This window comes from Bactrocera dorsalis, chromosome 2 (genome assembly GCF_023373825.1).
Source record: "Bactrocera dorsalis isolate Fly_Bdor chromosome 2, ASM2337382v1, whole genome shotgun sequence".
Classification (NCBI taxonomy): Eukaryota; Metazoa; Arthropoda; class Insecta; order Diptera; family Tephritidae; genus Bactrocera; species Bactrocera dorsalis.
The window spans coordinates 64790453-64814281 of NC_064304.1; the positions used below are offsets into that span (position 1 = coordinate 64790453).

At 35.0% G+C, this 23829-nt stretch overlaps 2 protein-coding genes across 15 annotated transcripts in view; both read right to left on the bottom strand.

Moving 5' to 3' along the window:
- The window catches only part of LOC105233125 (endothelin-converting enzyme 2), a 789700-nt gene that overhangs the window by 346760 nt on the left and 419111 nt on the right, over nt 1-23829 (bottom strand). The gene's annotated exons all lie outside the window — the stretch shown is intronic.
- Nucleotides 1-23829, bottom strand: part of LOC125776616 (uncharacterized) — a 468092-nt gene that overhangs the window by 151238 nt on the left and 293025 nt on the right. The window lies entirely within an intron of this gene.

Consider the following 23829-nt stretch of genomic DNA (forward strand, 5'->3'; position numbering starts at 1 on the left):
TATCTATTTGTTTTTCTTCATACATTCGATTATCCGGATTTTCGATTATCCGAATGCCTATCGACAACAATTAGTCCGGTTAATCGAGTTTCTACTGTATATACATATATTATTATGTTTTTAGTTGAGTTGGCGTTAGCATACCCGAAATACGCCCACTCTCTTATTCCACAACAAAGCCTAATGTGGAACCCAATCCTATGTTAGTACGAGTTAAGCATTTATTGTATACATATGTACATATATTGTATACAATATTATTACAGCATGTTTAGAGCATAGGAATGTAACTCGCGTGCACATTTTGAGGATTAGATGAGGGGATCATCGCGGGCAAACAAGAAGAGGGAAGTGAGAGCAATGTATTTTACCACTCCGTGTTTACGATTGACAGCGCGAGTTAAGGAACGTATTCCTTATAATGCTTGTAGTAATGAACATCAAACCTTTTGTTTCAGTAAACAGAATGCATCAAGACAACACTGAGTTGGTGTTGATACGGTTTTAAAAGCAAAAAAAAAGGATACATATTTTTTTTTTGCGGCGACATAAGTAATATAATTTTATTAAATTTAATGGCATATTACTGTACAACTTTTGAATTAGAAAAAAATTTCAATGAAAAATATTAATAAACAAGCATGTTACCGGATCATCTGAAACGTAAAAATTGATGTGCGTTTTAAATTAGAAAGAGTTGTTTTCCATTTTTTTCTATTGCTTATTAACAAATGAACCGCGATTTTTTTTCCAAGTGCTCAAAAAAACTCTTTCTGATTACCTCGAGAAATACATCACTTTTAAAACGCATATCAATTTTTTTTTGTTTCAGGTGATTACACGGTGTTTATACATACATATGTATGTATGTATGTTACATTAATTTTGCTTCACCCTTTGGTTCGTTGTGTAAAGTAGGTATGTACATATGTACATATGTGGTGACTATTGTGCATATATGTATGTATGTTTGGTTTTTTTCTTTTTCGTTTCTGTTTTAATTTTCAAAATTGCCCTAGCTTACTTTTTGCACAATCCTGCTTATATTGTTTTGAGTATAAGGGGTATTGCCGGAAGATATTGTCAAGTGAATACATGAAATTTATTTTTCTTTTATTTTTATAAAATTTGTGTGTTTGAATGCACAAGTGTAAGCATAACTAGGCTGTTTTTCAGATTGGTACATACATATGTATATGCTAATATTTATATAATTCCGTATTATATTATATACTGTTCATACATATATTTGGATGTACATACATATGTATATAGTGCGCCAAACTGTTTTTGGTTTCCCGAAAATTAACTGTAAGTTCAAACAGTTTGGTAGCAACCGTTCTATTAAAAATAAACAGGTTTGTATACAGTTTTTAGAAAGATGAACTGTAACTTTCAACATACATACATATATACATATGTGCAAATAAGTAAAAATTTTAAGAGAATAGATGGAGTCGATATACTTACTTTGTGCCGCTTCAAGGGTCTTCGAGGACTTTATTTGCTTATGTCACTGCGTTCAATTCGTTTCCTCTCCGTTTCATGTCCATTTTGTTGTTTGCTCCATACTTGTTGATTTTCCTTTGTTGGTTGGCTTTTTTGTTTTTTTTTCTCGTTTTCACAGTGAAATTAGATTGTATTTATGTACGTACATATATGTTTGTTAAGCTTCGCGCTCGGTTTTTGGTATTTTTTTTTTCTTTTTATTTTGGTTTTTGCAGCACAGTATTTATTTAGTATGTATTGTATGTGTTTTTTTTTCCTTTTTTGATAACTGCACACGATTTAAAACTTTTTTTTTAATATCAGTTTTTTTGATTTTGGTACAACAAAACGGAACCGTTTCGTGTTTTCCGTTTTTCAAACAGCTTTTTTTGTATACATGTATGTCACCGCACTAGAGGTGGGCGCGGGACTGTATTTTGAGGTCCGGGCCAGCACGAAAACAAACACGAAACTTTTTCACCAAGGCCCGGGCCCAGCCCGACACGAAACTTATTTACACATATAAGGAAATTTAAAAGACATGCAATTTATATATATATAAGTGCACATTTATTGAATACTGTTATGTATTAAAAAAAAAAACGAACTAAGTCATATTTTTATTTAAAAATAAAATTTTTTCTAAATTTGTGCTTTTTAGCCTAGTGCGTTTTTCATTTAAAACATGGCCCAATGTTGAAAAAATCCTTTCGCTCGTAGACGAACTGGCTGGAATAGCCAGAATGGTCCGAGCTAATTTGGAAAGGTATTTTAAGTCCCTTGCATTTTCCCAGAATTCTAAAATATGTGTGCCACGTGCTACTGGATTGGCCAAATATTTGTGAAGCTCTATGTCGATAGCGTTTTTCTCAACTTTTCGTTTTTTACATAACTTATTTCGTAACTTTTTTCTTCTGAGAGGAAATTCATCTCTTTATAAGGAAGTTCAAGAAAAGCCCAACCAAATGAGCGATTGCCGGAAGAAACCTGACTTCTAATGCGCTTATGGTCATTGTTTTAAACTCAGTTATTATTTGGGAATCAAGTGTGCTAGTTCTGCAAAGTTTACATAATTTTTCAGACCACAATATAAGAAAAAAGTTTTATGGACATAGTTAAATTTTTGTCAAATAAAAACAAAAATTATTATTCGTATCAACTGAAGAACTCTAAGGGCCTAGTTGTTGTAATCAAGGGTATAGAGTCCGCCGTGGACTCTAGTGAAGTCAAAGAAGCATTGGAAGAATGTGGTTTTGGAATTAAAACAGTTGTAAATATATTTAATAGAAACAAAATACCACAGCCAATGTTTCAAATTGAATTGTTGCCGAATTCGAATCAACTTAAAAAAAATGAGACCCATCCCATTTATAATTTGAAATATTTGCTGCATCGTAGAGTAACTGTGGAAGAACCACATAAAAGAAACGGTCCGGTACAATGTACTAACTGCCAAGAATATGGGCATACTAAATCATACTGCACTCTACGCAGTGTTTGTGTGGTATGTGGTGATTTACATCCCACTTCTAAATGTACTCTTAAAAAAGAAGAGTTAAATAAAAAATGCAGCAATTGCGGAGGGAATCACACTGCTAACTACAGAGGTTGCCCTGTATATAAAGATTTGAAATCGAAGTTGTCTCAGGGCATTCAAGCACGTCGTAACCAAATGTTACAAACGCCCCGTAATGAAATTATAGCAACCTCAGAAAAAAGTACAAATCCTATTACTTCTAACAATAATAATATGCAAGGAAGCTATGCAAATGTGGTGAAAGGCAACACTGTGCAAATGCAACTGCCGCAAAATCCTCCAAATGGAGGTATTGAAACTATGATTATAAATCTTACACAGTGTATGACACAATTTATGTCTACCATGCAAAACATGATCCAAGATTTAATAAAATCACAAAATCAAATGCTGCAAAATTTATTAAGTAAAAAATGAGCTTACTAAATATCTGCATATGGAATGCTAACGGTGTTAACCAACATAAATTAGAGATTATCAGATTTCTGTCTGAAAAGAATATTGATGTAATGCTTATTTCAGAAACTCATCTAACAAATAAAAATAATTTCAACATACCGGGATTTAGACTATATGTTACAAATCATCCGGATGGAAAAGCGCATGGTGGCACGGCAGTGTTGATTAGAAATCGTTTAAACCACTATGCTCTAGAATCTTATGCTACACCACAGTTGCAAGCTACAACAATATCACTAAAAAATCAGGGTTGTGACTTAAACCTTACGGCTATATACTGTCCACCTCCTTTTAAAATTACAGAAAACGAATTTAAAGACTTTTTTGGAACACTAGGTCAAAGATTTCTAGCAGGTGGAGATTACAACGCAAAACACACGTACTGGGGCTCACGTCTTATTAATCCGAAAGGACGACAGCTGTATCAAACTGTTATAAATAGGCACAATAACCTTGAAATAATATCTCCTGGTAAGCCGACATATTGGCCTAGTGATCGGAAGAAAATACCAGATTTAATTGATTTTGCTGTAATCAAAAATATAGATAAATCGCACGTAACAGCAGATACATGTACTGATCTATCTTCTGATCACTCTCCGGTACTAATAAAATTATGTGAACAACCCATATTCGTTAATCCAAAAGTGGGTCTAACTTCTTATAAAACAAATTGGCTAAAATATAAAAAATACGTCAGTAGCCACATTAATATTGAGTATAAAATAAATACAGGAAGAGATATTGACGAAAGTATAAGAGAAGTCAATGATATAATAACCTGCGCAGCTGTCTTAGCAACACCAAACAAAAGCTATAAGCCGCTTGGTTTCAGAAAAATCTCTAATAGAGAAATAGAAATGCTTGTAAATGTAAAAAGGCGTGCAATACGTGAATGGCAGATAAATCGTTCCCCTTCCACTCAGCTTCAATTAAAATCTGCTGTACGTAGATTAAAAAACGCGCTTAAACGTGAGGAAGAATTGAACACCGAAATGTATATAAAGAAGCTGTGTCCGAATTCAAACAAGCAAAATTCCCTTTGGAAAGCCCAAAAGTCCATGAAGCCACCAACTGACTCCAACATGCCTATACGAGACTTGGGAGGAAATTGGGCTCGAAGTGACGAGGAAAAGGCTAATTGCTTTGCAAATCACCTAGAAAAGGTATTTCAACCCAATTTGCCAAAGAACAACTTTAAGTTGTCAATCTTACCCAACACAGCTAAAGAGTTGCTTGAGCCTCTTATGAATTCACCTTCTGAAATCATTGGTATCATCAAAGAACTTAATCCAAAAAAATCGCCGGGACATGATAAAATTTCTCCAAAAATGCTAATTGAGTTACCAATTATTGCTGTAGAGGTGCTCTCTTTGCTCTTCAATGCAATTCTTAGTTTCGGATACTATCCAATTTCATGGAAAAAGTCGCAGATTATCTTGATAGATAAACCTGGGAAAGACTTAACACAGCTGTCTTCATACAGACCAATCAGTCTTCTACCCTGTCTTTCAAAAGTATTTGAAAAAGTATTACTATCAAAGATGTCTCCTTTCCTCCACGAAAATAACACAATACCAATGCATCAATTCGGATTTCGTGCGAAACATGGCACAATAGAGCAAGTCAATAGAATTACTAACGAGATAAGAAAAGCATTTGAGCACAGGGAGTACTGTTCCGCAATATTTCTAGATGTAGCTCAGGCGTTTGATAAGGTGTGGCACGAAGGTCTTTTATATAAGATTAAAAAAATTCTACCTTTAGAATTGTATAGAACCTTGGAGTCTTATTTAAAAAATAGAAAATTTATGGTAAAAGTGGGAGATTTCATATCTGATGAACGTCAGATAAGGGCTGGTGTTCTCCAGGGCAGTGTTTTAGGCCCAACACTATACATCATATATACAGCAGATCTTCCAACAGCTAACAATGTATTAACTTCAACTTTTGCGGACGATACAGCAATAGTGAGCCGTAACAAATGCCACATTGTAGCATCAAGAATATTAACGGAGCATTTAAGTTCTGTCGAAGAATGGCTAGCGAACTGGCGTAAAAATGTGAATGAACAGAAGTGTAAGCACATTACATTCTCGCTAAGACCAAAGATGTGCCCGGCAGTAAAAATAAACAATATCTTAGTACCCCAAGCGAACGAAGTAACATATCTTGGAATTCACCTAGATAGAAGGCTCACGTGGAGAAAACACGTATCTAGTAAAATAACATGTATGAAGATTAGAGCTGCAAATTTAAATTGGCTTTTAAATAAAAACTCCAAACTTAGCCTAGACAACAAAGTGCTCTTATATAATGCGGTCATAAAGCCGATTTGGATGTATGGCATTCAACTGTGGGGTACGACCTGTGCAACTAATATTGATCTAATACAAAGGTTCCAATCAAAAATGCTTAGAACAATCACGTGTTCACCATGGTACATGCGTAACGAAAATATCCATAAAGACCTTGGTATTCCTATGGTAAAAAAAGAAGTAGAAGACAGCAGAATTAAATATATATCTAAACTCCGAGATCACCCAAACCCTTTGGCTAATGCTTTGGTACATTCCAGCGATCAAACACGACTTAAAAGAAGAGATATGCCTGCGTATTAAAGAGCGACGTAACACCAAAACAGCTCAATCACTTGCTTGAGTCTGTATAGTTTTTAAATAGATTTAAGATTTCATTACTTATTGTTAGGCTTTAAGAAAAAGCAGATACAATAAATAAATTAATTTTGAAAAAAAAAAAAAAATAATGAAAAATCTAAATTACTAATTCACTGTAGCTCATCTTTTTTCGTGTTTTCCGTTTTTCAAACAGCTTTTTTTGTATACATGTATGTCACCGCACTAGAGGTGGGCGCGGGACTGTATTTTGAGGTCCGGGCCAGCACGAAAACAAACACGAAACTTTTTCACCAAGGCCCGGGCCCAGCCCGACACGAAACTTATTTACACATATAAGGAAATTTAAAAGACATGCAATTTATATATATATAAGTGCACATTTATTGAATACTGTTATGTATTAAAAAAAAAACGAACTAAGTCATATTTTTATTTAAAAATAAAATTTTTTCTAAATTTGTGCTTTTTAGCCTAGTGCGTTTTTCATTTAAAACATGGCCCAATGTTGAAAAAATCCTTTCGCTCGTAGACGAACTGGCTGGAATAGCCAGAATGGTCCGAGCTAATTTGGAAAGGTATTTTAAGTCCCTTGCATTTTCCCAGAATTCTAAAATATGTGTGCCACGTGCTACTGGATTGGCCAAATATTTGTGAAGCTCTATGTCGATAGCGTTTTTCTCAACTTTTCGTTTTTTACATAACTTATTTCGTAACTTTTTTCTTCTGAGAGGAAATTCATCTCTTTATAAGGAAGTTCAAGAAAAGCCCAACCAAATGAGCGATTGCCGGAAGAAACCTGACTTCTAATGCGCTTATGGTCATTGTTTTAAACTCAGTTATTATTTGGGAATCAAGTGTGCTAGTTCTGCAAAGTTTACATAATTTTTCTGACCACAATATAAGAAAAAAGTTTTATGGACATAGTTAAATTTTTGTCAAATAAAAACAAAAATTATTATTCGTATCAACTGAAGAACTCTAAGGGCCTAGTTGTTGTAATCAAGGGTATAGAGTCCGCCGTGGACTCTAGTGAAGTCAAAGAAGCATTGGAAGAATGTGGTTTTGGAATTAAAACAGTTGTAAATATATTTAATAGAAACAAAATACCACAGCCAATGTTTCAAATTGAATTGTTGCCGAATTCGAATCAACTTAAAAAAAATGAGACCCATCCCATTTATAATTTGAAATATTTGCTGCATCGTAGAGTAACTGTGGAAGAACCACATAAAAGAAACGGTCCGGTACAATGTACTAACTGCCAAGAATATGGGCATACTAAATCATACTGCACTCTACGCAGTGTTTGTGTGGTATGTGGTGATTTACATCCCACTTCTAAATGTACTCTTAAAAAAGAAGAGTTAAATAAAAAATGCAGCAATTGCGGAGGGAATCACACTGCTAACTACAGAGGTTGCCCTGTATATAAAGATTTGAAATCGAAGTTGTCTCAGGGCATTCAAGCACGTCGTAACCAAATGTTACAAACGCCCCGTAATGAAATTATAGCAACCTCAGAAAAAAGTACAAATCCTATTACTTCTAACAATAATAATATGCAAGGAAGCTATGCAAATGTGGTGAAAGGCAACACTGTGCAAATGCAACTGCCGCAAAATCCTCCAAATGGAGGTATTGAAACTATGATTATAAATCTTACACAGTGTATGACACAATTTATGTCTACCATGCAAAACATGATCCAAGATTTAATAAAATCACAAAATCAAATGCTGCAAAATTTATTAAGTAAAAAATGAGCTTACTAAATATCTGCATATGGAATGCTAACGGTGTTAACCAACATAAATTAGAGATTATCAGATTTCTGTCTGAAAAGAATATTGATGTAATGCTTATTTCAGAAACTCATCTAACAAATAAAAATAATTTCAACATACCGGGATTTAGACTATATGTTACAAATCATCCGGATGGAAAAGCGCATGGTGGCACGGCAGTGTTGATTAGAAATCGTTTAAACCACTATGCTCTAGAATCTTATGCTACACCACAGTTGCAAGCTACAACAATATCACTAAAAAATCAGGGTTGTGACTTAAACCTTACGGCTATATACTGTCCACCTCCTTTTAAAATTACAGAAAACGAATTTAAAGACTTTTTTGGAACACTAGGTCAAAGATTTCTAGCAGGTGGAGATTACAACGCAAAACACACGTACTGGGGCTCACGTCTTATTAATCCGAAAGGACGACAGCTGTATCAAACTGTTATAAATAGGCACAATAACCTTGAAATAATATCTCCTGGTAAGCCGACATATTGGCCTAGTGATCGGAAGAAAATACCAGATTTAATTGATTTTGCTGTAATCAAAAATATAGATAAATCGCACGTAACAGCAGATACATGTACTGATCTATCTTCTGATCACTCTCCGGTACTAATAAAATTATGTGAACAACCCATATTCGTTAATCCAAAAGTGGGTCTAACTTCTTATAAAACAAATTGGCTAAAATATAAAAAATACGTCAGTAGCCACATTAATATTGAGTATAAAATAAATACAGGAAGAGATATTGACGAAAGTATAAGAGAAGTCAATGATATAATAACCTGCGCAGCTGTCTTAGCAACACCAAACAAAAGCTATAAGCCGCTTGGTTTCAGAAAAATCTCTAATAGAGAAATAGAAATGCTTGTAAATGTAAAAAGGCGTGCAATACGTGAATGGCAGATAAATCGTTCCCCTTCCACTCAGCTTCAATTAAAATCTGCTGTACGTAGATTAAAAAACGCGCTTAAACGTGAGGAAGAATTGAACACCGAAATGTATATAAAGAAGCTGTGTCCGAATTCAAACAAGCAAAATTCCCTTTGGAAAGCCCAAAAGTCCATGAAGCCACCAACTGACTCCAACATGCCTATACGAGACTTGGGAGGAAATTGGGCTCGAAGTGACGAGGAAAAGGCTAATTGCTTTGCAAATCACCTAGAAAAGGTATTTCAACCCAATTTGCCAAAGAACAACTTTAAGTTGTCAATCTTACCCAACACAGCTAAAGAGTTGCTTGAGCCTCTTATGAATTCACCTTCTGAAATCATTGGTATCATCAAAGAACTTAATCCAAAAAAATCGCCGGGACATGATAAAATTTCTCCAAAAATGCTAATTGAGTTACCAATTATTGCTGTAGAGGTGCTCTCTTTGCTCTTCAATGCAATTCTTAGTTTCGGATACTATCCAATTTCATGGAAAAAGTCGCAGATTATCTTGATAGATAAACCTGGGAAAGACTTAACACAGCTGTCTTCATACAGACCAATCAGTCTTCTACCCTGTCTTTCAAAAGTATTTGAAAAAGTATTACTATCAAAGATGTCTCCTTTCCTCCACGAAAATAACACAATACCAATGCATCAATTCGGATTTCGTGCGAAACATGGCACAATAGAGCAAGTCAATAGAATTACTAACGAGATAAGAAAAGCATTTGAGCACAGGGAGTACTGTTCCGCAATATTTCTAGATGTAGCTCAGGCGTTTGATAAGGTGTGGCACGAAGGTCTTTTATATAAGATTAAAAAAATTCTACCTTTAGAATTGTATAGAACCTTGGAGTCTTATTTAAAAAATAGAAAATTTATGGTAAAAGTGGGAGATTTCATATCTGATGAACGTCAGATAAGGGCTGGTGTTCCCCAGGGCAGTGTTTTAGGCCCAACACTATACATCATATATACAGCAGATCTTCCAACAGCTAACAATGTATTAACTTCAACTTTTGCGGACGATACAGCAATAGTGAGCCGTAACAAATGCCACATTGTAGCATCAAGAATATTAACGGAGCATTTAAGTTCTGTCGAAGAATGGCTAGCGAACTGGCGTAAAAATGTGAATGAACAGAAGTGTAAGCACATTACATTCTCGCTAAGACCAAAGATGTGCCCGGCAGTAAAAATAAACAATATCTTAGTACCCCAAGCGAACGAAGTAACATATCTTGGAATTCACCTAGATAGAAGGCTCACGTGGAGAAAACACGTATCTAGTAAAATAACATGTATGAAGATTAGAGCTGCAAATTTAAATTGGCTTTTAAATAAAAACTCCAAACTTAGCCTAGACAACAAAGTGCTCTTATATAATGCGGTCATAAAGCCGATTTGGATGTATGGCATTCAACTGTGGGGTACGACCTGTGCAACTAATATTGATCTAATACAAAGGTTCCAATCAAAAATGCTTAGAACAATCACGTGTTCACCATGGTACATGCGTAACGAAAATATCCATAAAGACCTTGGTATTCCTATGGTAAAAAAAGAAGTAGAAGACAGCAGAATTAAATATATATCTAAACTCCGAGATCACCCAAACCCTTTGGCTAATGCTTTGGTACATTCCAGCGATCAAACACGACTTAAAAGAAGAGATATGCCTGCGTATTAAAGAGCGACGTAACACCAAAACAGCTCAATCACTTGCTTGAGTCTGTATAGTTTTTAAATAGATTTAAGATTTCATTACTTATTGTTAGGCTTTAAGAAAAAGCAGATACAATAAATAAATTAATTTTGAAAAAAAAAAAAAAATAATGAAAAATCTAAATTACTAATTCACTGTAGCTCATCTTTTTTCGTGTTTTCCGTTTTTCAAACAGCTTTTTTTGTATACATGTATGTCACCGCACTAGAGGTGGGCGCGGGACTGTATTTTGAGGTCCGGGCCAGCACGAAAACAAACACGAAACTTTTTCACCAAGGCCCGGGCCCAGCCCGACACGAAACTTATTTACACATATAAGGAAATTTAAAAGACATGCAATTTATATATATATAAGTGCACATTTATTGAATACTGTTATGTATTAAAAAAAAAACGAACTAAGTCATATTTTTATTTAAAAATAAAATTTTTTCTAAATTTGTGCTTTTTAGCCTAGTGCGTTTTTCATTTAAAACATGGCCCAATGTTGAAAAAATCCTTTCGCTCGTAGACGAACTGGCTGGAATAGCCAGAATGGTCCGAGCTAATTTGGAAAGGTATTTTAAGTCCCTTGCATTTTCCCAGAATTCTAAAATATGTGTGCCACGTGCTACTGGATTGGCCAAATATTTGTGAAGCTCTATGTCGATAGCGTTTTTCTCAACTTTTCGTTTTTTACATAACTTATTTCGTAACTTTTTTCTTCTGAGAGGAAATTCATCTCTTTATAAGGAAGTTCAAGAAAAGCCCAACCAAATGAGCGATTGCCGGAAGAAACCTGACTTCTAATGCGCTTATGGTCATTGTTTTAAACTCAGTTATTATTTGGGAATCAAGTGTGCTAGTTCTGCAAAGTTTACATAATTTTTCAGACCACAATATAAGAAAAAAGTTTTATGGACATAGTTAAATTTTTGTCAAATAAAAACAAAAATTATTATTCGTATCAACTGAAGAACTCTAAGGGCCTAGTTGTTGTAATCAAGGGTATAGAGTCCGCCGTGGACTCTAGTGAAGTCAAAGAAGCATTGGAAGAATGTGGTTTTGGAATTAAAACAGTTGTAAATATATTTAATAGAAACAAAATACCACAGCCAATGTTTCAAATTGAATTGTTGCCGAATTCGAATCAACTTAAAAAAAATGAGACCCATCCCATTTATAATTTGAAATATTTGCTGCATCGTAGAGTAACTGTGGAAGAACCACATAAAAGAAACGGTCCGGTACAATGTACTAACTGCCAAGAATATGGGCATACTAAATCATACTGCACTCTACGCAGTGTTTGTGTGGTATGTGGTGATTTACATCCCACTTCTAAATGTACTCTTAAAAAAGAAGAGTTAAATAAAAAATGCAGCAATTGCGGAGGGAATCACACTGCTAACTACAGAGGTTGCCCTGTATATAAAGATTTGAAATCGAAGTTGTCTCAGGGCATTCAAGCACGTCGTAACCAAATGTTACAAACGCCCCGTAATGAAATTATAGCAACCTCAGAAAAAAGTACAAATCCTATTACTTCTAACAATAATAATATGCAAGGAAGCTATGCAAATGTGGTGAAAGGCAACACTGTGCAAATGCAACTGCCGCAAAATCCTCCAAATGGAGGTATTGAAACTATGATTTAAATCTTACACAGTGTATGACACAATTTATGTCTACCATGCAAAACATGATCCAAGATTTAATAAAATCACAAAATCAAATGCTGCAAAATTTATTAAGTAAAAAATGAGCTTACTAAATATCTGCATATGGAATGCTAACGGTGTTAACCAACATAAATTAGAGATTATCAGATTTCTGTCTGAAAAGAATATTGATGTAATGCTTATTTCAGAAACTCATCTAACAAATAAAAATAATTTCAACATACCGGGATTTAGACTATATGTTACAAATCATCCGGATGGAAAAGCGCATGGTGGCACGGCAGTGTTGATTAGAAATCGTTTAAACCACTATGCTCTAGAATCTTATGCTACACCACAGTTGCAAGCTACAACAATATCACTAAAAAATCAGGGTTGTGACTTAAACCTTACGGCTATATACTGTCCACCTCCTTTTAAAATTACAGAAAACGAATTTAAAGACTTTTTTGGAACACTAGGTCAAAGATTTCTAGCAGGTGGAGATTACAACGCAAAACACACGTACTGGGGCTCACGTCTTATTAATCCGAAAGGACGACAGCTGTATCAAACTGTTATAAATAGGCACAATAACCTTGAAATAATATCTCCTGGTAAGCCGACATATTGGCCTAGTGATCGGAAGAAAATACCAGATTTAATTGATTTTGCTGTAATCAAAAATATAGATAAATCGCACGTAACAGCAGATACATGTACTGATCTATCTTCTGATCACTCTCCGGTACTAATAAAATTATGTGAACAACCCATATTCGTTAATCCAAAAGTGGGTCTAACTTCTTATAAAACAAATTGGCTAAAATATAAAAAATACGTCAGTAGCCACATTAATATTGAGTATAAAATAAATACAGGAAGAGATATTGACGAAAGTATAAGAGAAGTCAATGATATAATAACCTGCGCAGCTGTCTTAGCAACACCAAACAAAAGCTATAAGCCGCTTGGTTTCAGAAAAATCTCTAATAGAGAAATAGAAATGCTTGTAAATGTAAAAAGGCGTGCAATACGTGAATGGCAGATAAATCGTTCCCCTTCCACTCAGCTTCAATTAAAATCTGCTGTACGTAGATTAAAAAACGCGCTTAAACGTGAGGAAGAATTGAACACCGAAATGTATATAAAGAAGCTGTGTCCGAATTCAAACAAGCAAAATTCCCTTTGGAAAGCCCAAAAGTCCATGAAGCCACCAACTGACTCCAACATGCCTATACGAGACTTGGGAGGAAATTGGGCTCGAAGTGACGAGGAAAAGGCTAATTGCTTTGCAAATCACCTAGAAAAGGTATTTCAACCCAATTTGCCAAAGAACAACTTTAAGTTGTCAATCTTACCCAACACAGCTAAAGAGTTGCTTGAGCCTCTTATGAATTCACCTTCTGAAATCATTGGTATCATCAAAGAACTTAATCCAAAAAAATCGCCGGGACATGATAAAATTTCTCCAAAAATGCTAATTGAGTTACCAATTATTGCTGTAGAGGTGCTCTCTTTGCTCTTCAATGCAATTCTTAGTTTCGGATACTATCCAATTTCATGGAAAAAGTCGCAGATTATCTTGATAGATAAACCTGGGAAAGACTTAACACAGCTGTCTTCATACAGACCAATCAGTCTTCTACCCTGTCTTTCAAAAGTATTTGAAAAAGTATTACTATCAAAGATGTCTCCTTTCCTCCACGAAAATAACACAATACCAATGCATCAATTCGGATTTCGTGCGAAACATGGCACAATAGAGCAAGTCAATAGAATTACTAACGAGATAAGAAAAGCATTTGAGCACAGGGAGTACTGTTCCGCAATATTTCTAGATGTAGCTCAGGCGTTTGATAAGGTGTGGCACGAAGGTCTTTTATATAAGATTAAAAAAATTCTACCTTTAGAATTGTATAGAACCTTGGAGTCTTATTTAAAAAATAGAAAATTTATGGTAAAAGTGGGAGATTTCATATCTGATGAACGTCAGATAAGGGCTGGTGTTCCCCAGGGCAGTGTTTTAGGCCCAACACTATACATCATATATACAGCAGATCTTCCAACAGCTAACAATGTATTAACTTCAACTTTTGCGGACGATACAGCAATAGTGAGCCGTAACAAATGCCACATTGTAGCATCAAGAATATTAACGGAGCATTTAAGTTCTGTCGAAGAATGGCTAGCGAACTGGCGTAAAAATGTGAATGAACAGAAGTGTAAGCACATTACATTCTCGCTAAGACCAAAGATGTGCCCGGCAGTAAAAATAAACAATATCTTAGTACCCCAAGCGAACGAAGTAACATATCTTGGAATTCACCTAGATAGAAGGCTCACGTGGAGAAAACACGTATCTAGTAAAATAACATGTATGAAGATTAGAGCTGCAAATTTAAATTGGCTTTTAAATAAAAACTCCAAACTTAGCCTAGACAACAAAGTGCTCTTATATAATGCGGTCATAAAGCCGATTTGGATGTATGGCATTCAACTGTGGGGTACGACCTGTGCAACTAATATTGATCTAATACAAAGGTTCCAATCAAAAATGCTTAGAACAATCACGTGTTCACCATGGTACATGCGTAACGAAAATATCCATAAAGACCTTGGTATTCCTATGGTAAAAAAAGAAGTAGAAGACAGCATAATTAAATATATATCTAAACTCCGAGATCACCCAAACCCTTTGGCTAATGCTTTGGTACATTCCAGCGATCAAACACGACTTAAAAGAAGAGATATGCCTGCGTATTAAAGAGCGACGTAACACCAAAACAGCTCAATCACTTGCTTGAGTCTGTATAGTTTTTAAATAGATTTAAGATTTCATTACTTATTGTTAGGCTTTAAGAAAAAGCAGATACAATAAATAAATTAATTTTGAAAAAAAAAAAAAAATAATGAAAAATCTAAATTACTAATTCACTGTAGCTCATCTTTTTTCGTGTTTTCCGTTTTTCAAACAGCTTTTTTTGTATACATGTATGTCACCGCACTAGAGGTGGGCGCGGGACTGTATTTTGAGGTCCGGGCCAGCACGAAAACAAACACGAAACTTTTTCACCAAGGCCCGGGCCCAGCCCGACACGAAACTTATTTACACATATAAGGAAATTTAAAAGACATGCAATTTATATATATATAAGTGCACATTTATTGAATACTGTTATGTATTAAAAAAAAAAACGAACTAAGTCATATTTTTATTTAAAAATAAAATTTTTTCTAAATTTGTGCTTTTTAGCCTAGTGCGTTTTTCATTTAAAACATGGCCCAATGTTGAAAAAATCCTTTCGCTCGTAGACGAACTGGCTGGAATAGCCAGAATGGTCCGAGCTAATTTGGAAAGGTATTTTAAGTCCCTTGCATTTTCCCAGAATTCTAAAATATGTGTGCCACGTGCTACTGGATTGGCCAAATATTTGTGAAGCTCTATGTCGATAGCGTTTTTCTCAACTTTTCGTTTTTTACATAACTTATTTCGTAACTTTTTTCTTCTGAGAGGAAATTCATCTCTTTATAAGGAAGTTCAAGAAAAGCCCAACCAAATGAGCGATTGCCGGAAGAAACCTGACTTCTAATGCGCTTATGGTCATTGTTTTAAACTCAGTTATTATTTGGGAATCAAGTGTGCTAGTTCTGCAAAGTTTACATAATTTTTCAGACCACAATATAAGAAAAAAGTTTTATGGACATAGTTAAATTTTTGTCAAATAAAAACAAAAATTATTATTCGTATCAACTGAAGAACTCTAAGGGCCTAGTTGTTGTAATCAAGGGTATAGAGTCCGCCGTGGACTCTAGTGAAGTCAAAGAAGCATTGGAAGAATGTGGTTTTGGAATTAAAACAGTTGTAAATATATTTAATAGAAACAAAATACCACAGCCAATGTTTCAAATTGAATTGTTGCCGAATTCGAATCAACTTAAAAAAAATGAGACCCATCCCATTTATAATTTGAAATATTTGCTGCATCGTAGAGTAACTGTGGAAGAACCACATAAAAGAAACGGTCCGGTACAATGTACTAACTGCCAAGAATATGGGCATACTAAATCATACTGCACTCTACGCAGTGTTTGTGTGGTATGTGGTGATTTACATCCCACTTCTAAATGTACTCTTAAAAAAGAAGAGTTAAATAAAAAATGCAGCAATTGCGGAGGGAATCACACTGCTAACTACAGAGGTTGCCCTGTATATAAAGATTTGAAATCGAAGTTGTCTCAGGGCATTCAAGCACGTCGTAACCAAATGTTACAAACGCCCCGTAATGAAATTATAGCAACCTCAGAAAAAAGTACAAATCCTATTACTTCTAACAATAATAATATGCAAGGAAGCTATGCAAATGTGGTGAAAGGCAACACTGTGCAAATGCAACTGCCGCAAAATCCTCCAAATGGAGGTATTGAAACTATGATTTAAATCTTACACAGTGTATGACACAATTTATGTCTACCATGCAAAACATGATCCAAGATTTAATAAAATCACAAAATCAAATGCTGCAAAATTTATTAAGTAAAAAATGAGCTTACTAAATATCTGCATATGGAATGCTAACGGTGTTAACCAACATAAATTAGAGATTATCAGATTTCTGTCTGAAAAGAATATTGATGTAATGCTTATTTCAGAAACTCATCTAACAAATAAAAATAATTTCAACATACCGGGATTTAGACTATATGTTACAAATCATCCGGATGGAAAAGCGCATGGTGGCACGGCAGTGTTGATTAGAAATCGTTTAAACCACTATGCTCTAGAATCTTATGCTACACCACAGTTGCAAGCTACAACAATATCACTAAAAAATCAGGGTTGTGACTTAAACCTTACGGCTATATACTGTCCACCTCCTTTTAAAATTACAGAAAACGAATTTAAAGACTTTTTTGGAACACTAGGTCAAAGATTTCTAGCAGGTGGAGATTACAACGCAAAACACACGTACTGGGGCTCACGTCTTATTAATCCGAAAGGACGACAGCTGTATCAAACTGTTATAAATAGGCACAATAACCTTGAAATAATATCTCCTGGTAAGCCGACATATTGGCCTAGTGATCGGAAGAAAATACCAGATTTAATTGATTTTGCTGTAATCAAAAATATAGATAAATCGCACGTAACAGCAGATACATGTACTGATCTATCTTCTGATCACTCTCCGGTACTAATAAAATTATGTGAACAACCCATATTCGTTAATCCAAAAGTGGGTCTAACTTCTTATAAAACAAATTGGCTAAAATATAAAAAATACGTCAGTAGCCACATTAATATTGAGTATAAAATAAATACAGGAAGAGATATTGACGAAAGTATAAGAGAAGTCAATGATATAATAACCTGCGCAGCTGTCTTAGCAACACCAAACAAAAGCTATAAGCCGCTTGGTTTCAGAAAAATCTCTAATAGAGAAATAGAAATGCTTGTAAATGTAAAAAGGCGTGCAATACGTGAATGGCAGATAAATCGTTCCCCTTCCACTCAGCTTCAATTAAAATCTGCTGTACGTAGATTAAAAAACGCGCTTAAACGTGAGGAAGAATTGAACACCGAAATGTATATAAAGAAGCTGTGTCCGAATTCAAACAAGCAAAATTCCCTTTGGAAAGCCCAAAAGTCCATGAAGCCACCAACTGACTCCAACATGCCTATACGAGACTTGGGAGGAAATTGGGCTCGAAGTGACGAGGAAAAGGCTAATTGCTTTGCAAATCACCTAGAAAAGGTATTTCAACCCAATTTGCCAAAGAACAACTTTAAGTTGTCAATCTTACCCAACACAGCTAAAGAGTTGCTTGAGCCTCTTATGAATTCACCTTCTGAAATCATTGGTATCATCAAAGAACTTAATCCAAAAAAATCGCCGGGACATGATAAAATTTCTCCAAAAATGCTAATTGAGTTACCAATTATTGCTGTAGAGGTGCTCTCTTTGCTCTTCAATGCAATTCTTAGTTTCGGATACTATCCAATTTCATGGAAAAAGTCGCAGATTATCTTGATAGATAAACCTGGGAAAGACTTAACACAGCTGTCTTCATACAGACCAATCAGTCTTCTACCCTGTCTTTCAAAAGTATTTGAAAAAGTATTACTATCAAAGATGTCTCCTTTCCTCCACGAAAATAACACAATACCAATGCATCAATTCGGATTTCGTGCGAAACATGGCACAATAGAGCAAGTCAATAGAATTACTAACGAGATAAGAAAAGCATTTGAGCACAGGGAGTACTGTTCCGCAATATTTCTAGATGTAGCTCAGGCGTTTGATAAGGTGTGGCACGAAGGTCTTTTATATAAGATTAAAAAAATTCTACCTTTAGAATTGTATAGAACCTTGGAGTCTTATTTAAAAAATAGAAAATTTATGGTAAAAGTGGGAGATTTCATATCTGATGAACGTCAGATAAGGGCTGGTGTTCCCCAGGGCAGTGTTTTAGGCCCAACACTATACATCATATATACAGCAGATCTTCCAACAGCTAACAATGTATTAACTTCAACTTTTGCGGACGATACAGCAATAGTGAGCCGTAACAAATGCCACATTGTAGCATCAAGAATATTAACGGAGCATTTAAGTTCTGTCGAAGAATGGCTAGCGAACTGGCGTAAAAATGTGAATGAACAGAAGTGTAAGCACATTACATTCTCGCTAAGACCAAAGATGTGCCCGGCAGTAAAAATAAACAATATCTTAGTACCCCAAGCGAACGAAGTAACATATCTTGGAATTCACCTAGATAGAAGGCTCACGTGGAGAAAACACGTATCTAGTAAAATAACATGTATGAAGATTAGAGCTGCAAATTTAAATTGGCTTTTAAATAAAAACTCCAAACTTAGCCTAGACAACAAAGTGCTCTTATATAATGCGGTCATAAAGCCGATTTGGATGTATGGCATTCAACTGTGGGGTACGACCTGTGCAACTAATATTGATCTAATACAAAGGTTCCAATCAAAAATGCTTAGAACAATCACGTGTTCACCATGGTACATGCGTAACGAAAATATCCATAAAGACCTTGGTATTCCTATGGTAAAAAAAGAAGTAGAAGACAGCATAATTAAATATATATCTAAACTCCGAGATCACCCAAACCCTTTGGCTAATGCTTTGGTACATTCCAGCGATCAAACACGACTTAAAAGAAGAGATATGCCTGCGTATTAAAGAGCGACGTAACACCAAAACAGCTCAATCACTTGCTTGAGTCTGTATAGTTTTTAAATAGATTTAAGATTTCATTACTTATTGTTAGGCTTTAAGAAAAAGCAGATACAATAAATAAATTAATTTTGAAAAAAAAAAAAAAATAATGAAAAATCTAAATTACTAATTCACTGTAGCTCATCTTTTTTCGTGTTTTCCGTTTTTCAAACAGCTTTTTTTGTATACATGTATGTCACCGCACTAGAGGTGGGCGCGGGACTGTATTTTGAGGTCCGGGCCAGCACGAAAACAAACACGAAACTTTTTCACCAAGGCCCGGGCCCAGCCCGACACGAAACTTATTTACACATATAAGGAAATTTAAAAGACATGCAATTTATATATATATAAGTGCACATTTATTGAATACTGTTATGTATTAAAAAAAAAAACGAACTAAGTCATATTTTTATTTAAAAATAAAATTTTTTCTAAATTTGTGCTTTTTAGCCTAGTGCGTTTTTCATTTAAAACATGGCCCAATGTTGAAAAAATCCTTTCGCTCGTAGACGAACTGGCTGGAATAGCCAGAATGGTCCGAGCTAATTTGGAAAGGTATTTTAAGTCCCTTGCATTTTCCCAGAATTCTAAAATATGTGTGCCACGTGCTACTGGATTGGCCAAATATTTGTGAAGCTCTATGTCGATAGCGTTTTTCTCAACTTTTCGTTTTTTACATAACTTATTTCGTAACTTTTTTCTTCTGAGAGGAAATTCATCTCTTTATAAGGAAGTTCAAGAAAAGCCCAACCAAATGAGCGATTGCCGGAAGAAACCTGACTTCTAATGCGCTTATGGTCATTGTTTTAAACTCAGTTATTATTTGGGAATCAAGTGTGCTAGTTCTGCAAAGTTTACATAATTTTTCAGACCACAATATAAGAAAAAAGTTTTATGGACATAGTTAAATTTTTGTCAAATAAAAACAAAAATTATTATTCGTATCAACTGAAGAACTCTAAGGGCCTAGTTGTTGTAATCAAGGGTATAGAGTCCGCCGTGGACTCTAGTGAAGTCAAAGAAGCATTGGAAGAATGTGGTTTTGGAATTAAAACAGTTGTAAATATATTTAATAGAAACAAAATACCACAGCCAATGTTTCAAATTGAATTGTTGCCGAATTCGAATCAACTTAAAAAAAATGAGACCCATCCCATTTATAATTTGAAATATTTGCTGCATCGTAGAGTAACTGTGGAAGAACCACATAAAAGAAACGGTCCGGTACAATGTACTAACTGCCAAGAATATGGGCATACTAAATCATACTGCACTCTACGCAGTGTTTGTGTGGTATGTGGTGATTTACATCCCACTTCTAAATGTACTCTTAAAAAAGAAGAGTTAAATAAAAAATGCAGCAATTGCGGAGGGAATCACACTGCTAACTACAGAGGTTGCCCTGTATATAAAGATTTGAAATCGAAGTTGTCTCAGGGCATTCAAGCACGTCGTAACCAAATGTTACAAACGCCCCGTAATGAAATTATAGCAACCTCAGAAAAAAGTACAAATCCTATTACTTCTAACAATAATAATATGCAAGGAAGCTATGCAAATGTGGTGAAAGGCAACACTGTGCAAATGCAACTGCCGCAAAATCCTCCAAATGGAGGTATTGAAACTATGATTTAAATCTTACACAGTGTATGACACAATTTATATCTACCATGCAAAACATGATCCAAGATTTAATAAAATCACAAAATCAAATGCTGCAAAATTTATTAAGTAAAAAATGAGCTTACTAAATATCTGCATATGGAATGCTAACGGTGTTAACCAACATAAATTAGAGATTATCAGATTTCTGTCTGAAAAGAATATTGATGTAATGCTTATTTCAGAAACTCATCTAACAAATAAAAATAATTTCAACATACCGGGATTTAGACTATATGTTACAAATCATCCGGATGGAAAAGCGCATGGTGGCACGGCAGTGTTGATTAGAAATCGTTTAAACCACTATGCTCTAGAATCTTATGCTACACCACAGTTGCAAGCTACAACAATATCACTAAAAAATCAGGGTTGTGACTTAAACCTTACGGCTATATACTGTCCACCTCCTTTTAAAATTACAGAAAACGAATTTAAAGACTTTTTTGGAACACTAGGTCAAAGATTTCTAGCAGGTGGAGATTACAACGCAAAACACACGTACTGGGGCTCACGTCTTATTAATCCGAAAGGACGACAGCTGTATCAAACTGTTATAAATAGGCACAATAACCTTGAAATAATATCTCCTGGTAAGCCGACATATTGGCCTAGTGATCGGAAGAAAATACCAGATTTAATTGATTTTGCTGTAATCAAAAATATAGATAAATCGCACGTAACAGCAGATACATGTACTGATCTATCTTCTGATCACTCTCCGGTACTAATAAAATTATGTGAACAACCCATATTCGTTAATCCAAAAGTGGGTCTAACTTCTTATAAAACAAATTGGCTAAAATATAAAAAATACGTCAGTAGCCACATTAATATTGAGTATAAAATAAATACAGGAAGAGATATTGACGAAAGTATAAGAGAAGTCAATGATATAATAACCTGCGCAGCTGTCTTAGCAACACCAAACAAAAGCTATAAGCCGCTTGGTTTCAGAAAAATCTCTAATAGAGAAATAGAAATGCTTGTAAATGTAAAAAGGCGTGCAATACGTGAATGGCAGATAAATCGTTCCCCTTCCACTCAGCTTCAATTAAAATCTGCTGTACGTAGATTAAAAAACGCGCTTAAACGTGAGGAAGAATTGAACACCGAAATGTATATAAAGAAGCTGTGTCCGAATTCAAACAAGCAAAATTCCCTTTGGAAAGCCCAAAAGTCCATGAAGCCACCAACTGACTCCAACATGCCTATACGAGACTTGGGAGGAAATTGGGCTCGAAGTGACGAGGAAAAGGCTAATTGCTTTGCAAATCACCTAGAAAAGGTATTTCAACCCAATTTGCCAAAGAACAACTTTAAGTTGTCAATCTTACCCAACACAGCTAAAGAGTTGCTTGAGCCTCTTATGAATTCACCTTCTGAAATCATTGGTATCATCAAAGAACTTAATCCAAAAAAATCGCCGGGACATGATAAAATTTCTCCAAAAATGCTAATTGAGTTACCAATTATTGCTGTAGAGGTGCTCTCTTTGCTCTTCAATGCAATTCTTAGTTTCGGATACTATCCAATTTCATGGAAAAAGTCGCAGATTATCTTGATAGATAAACCTGGGAAAGACTTAACACAGCTGTCTTCATACAGACCAATCAGTCTTCTACCCTGTCTTTCAAAAGTATTTGAAAAAGTATTACTATCAAAGATGTCTCCTTTCCTCCACGAAAATAACACAATACCAATGCATCAATTCGGATTTCGTGCGAAACATGGCACAATAGAGCAAGTCAATAGAATTACTAACGAGATAAGAAAAGCATTTGAGCACAGGGAGTACTGTTCCGCAATATTTCTAGATGTAGCTCAGGCGTTTGATAAGGTGTGGCACGAAGGTCTTTTATATAAGATTAAAAAAATTCTACCTTTAGAATTGTATAGAACCTTGGAGTCTTATTTAAAAAATAGAAAATTTATGGTAAAAGTGGGAGATTTCATATCTGATGAACGTCAGATAAGGGCTGGTGTTCCCCAGGGCAGTGTTTTAGGCCCAACACTATACATCATATATACAGCAGATCTTCCAACAGCTAACAATGTATTAACTTCAACTTTTGCGGACGATACAGCAATAGTGAGCCGTAACAAATGCCACATTGTAGCATCAAGAATATTAACGGAGCATTTAAGTTCTGTCGAAGAATGGCTAGCGAACTGGCGTAAAAATGTGAATGAACAGAAGTGTAAGCACATTACATTCTCGCTAAGACCAAAGATGTGCCCGGCAGTAAAAATAAACAATATCTTAGTACCCCAAGCGAACGAAGTAACATATCTTGGAATTCACCTAGATAGAAGGCTCACGTGGAGAAAACACGTATCTAGTAAAATAACATGTATGAAGATTAGAGCTGCAAATTTAAATTGGCTTTTAAATAAAAACTCCAAACTTAGCCTAGACAACAAAGTGCTCTTATATAATGCGGTCATAAAGCCGATTTGGATGTATGGCATTCAACTGTGGGGTACGACCTGTGCAACTAATATTGATCTAATACAAAGGTTCCAATCAAAAATGCTTAGAACAATCACGTGTTCACCATGGTACATGCGTAACGAAAATATCCATAAAGACCTTGGTATTCCTATGGTAAAAAAAGAAGTAGAAGACAGCAGAATTAAATATATATCTAAACTCCGAGATCACCCAAACCCTTTGGCTAATGCTTTGGTA